Source organism: Myodes glareolus, chromosome 6 (assembly GCF_982192425.1).
Source record: "Myodes glareolus chromosome 6, mMyoGla1.1, whole genome shotgun sequence".
Classification (NCBI taxonomy): domain Eukaryota; kingdom Metazoa; phylum Chordata; class Mammalia; order Rodentia; family Cricetidae; genus Myodes; species Myodes glareolus.
In genome coordinates, this window is record NC_142031.1 from 111,272,324 (window position 1) to 111,274,010 (window position 1,687).

The following is a 1,687-nucleotide window of genomic DNA, read 5'->3' on the forward strand; positions in this document are numbered from 1 at the left end:
CCACATTACATGTACATTCGTGCAGACAATAGGCACTCATGCTGAGATGGATGGCCAGCCCTCACCTCCCTAAGTTGTGAGGTTAGAGTCCTGGCTAGGGCTTGCTGAGACACCTATGAAGCTTGTCTCTATGAGTTAGTGTAGTTAATAATGATCACGACAGTCCTTAAATTAAAGATTAACACGAACAGCTGCCAACCACCAAATCCAATTCTCATGACACTCCCCACTCCTCACACCCATGGCCTCTGCTTAATGCTTCTATTTAAACGTCATCACTTAAGTATGCAGCTATCTCCTTTATAGATTGATAGGTACTTAAGTTCAGGGCCACCGTTTACCTTACAATTGTATCACTCCTAGAAACTGGGAGGGCACTGACCACAGAGAATAGTCAATGAATGTTCCCAAAACTGACAGCATCCTTGGGACTCAAGAAATGCAGAGATCAGAGAGTCAGTCCACTCTGTCTGGTAGAAGACTACATGGCCTATGTTCTGCTGGCATTGTTTCCTCTTGCATTACATTACATAGACCAGCTCATTTAGAAGGGAGCTCTGGCTTAGAAGACTTGGCAGTGATAGGAAGGATTTGTGTATTAGAATAAATAAAAATCCAGCTATCCCAGGTGACCTTTAATTGAAAGATCATTTGAATGATGCCGTTCTCCCACAGAGGACCTCTGTGGGGTGGCCAGCCAGGCCTGGCAAGTGTTCTGGCCTCGCTGTGATCGTTTCCAGTCTTCATCGTTGATTCCAGGCTGACCGAGCCTCACTGATCATCTCCTGTGTCAGGGCAGAAGATGGGTGTCTGCACACACAGGACGCCGCTCCCACAATGCACAGCATTTCAGCTTTGCGGCACGAGAATGAGTTTAACTTAATAGCTATTGCTTAGCGCAGTAAAACAATGAGCCTGGATGACACACAGGATTAATTGTAAGTTATTCCACTTACATTTTTAAAAGGAAAGGTTTCTGTGTGATGTCTCACTGTGCTAATTGTTCTAATGAGCAGAAGAAAAGGCAATAATTTCAGTTGTGACAATATCATAATCCTCCTGGCCAGAACTATGATAAAGGAATATTCCCCTGAAAAACTTCACTTAAAGCACTTTTATGGTAATGGAAAGCGTGGGTTTGGTTGTGATGGCCTTGTACCTGGCTCCAGAGGTCTACCTGGAGAGCAAGGAACTCTTTTCTATTTTGTACATGGGACTAGGAAACTATACCTGCTTAATGTTCGTGCATTAGAAAGAAAGAGGAGGGATAATTAGCTGCCATCGTCACTCTCCTGGCACCAGTGGTCCATATAGAAGTTGTGCATGGCTGCACAACAGAGCAGATATGTAGGACCCTGTCCCCCCCTTACTCCCTGGGGTGCGTCTGGAGGACTGTTTTGGTCAGCCAGCTAAGCTTCCTGCTAGTTTCTGTTATCTCTGCCCTAGCCTGGTGATTAGCTGTAGGGCTTTGTTTCACCTTTGGTATGGTAATTTCCCACCTGCCTGGGAGACTTCCCACAGGGTGCCTAATTCTCTCCTGCTTGACCCACTGTCTGTCCTGATCTCCGCCCCCAACCCCCTTCCTGTTAAGGAGTTCCCACACAGCGCCAGTTCCCCTAGTCCCACGGTTGGGAGGGAATTCCTTTACTGGGGCCAAGGTATATTAACTTTGGAATAAGCTTAATAA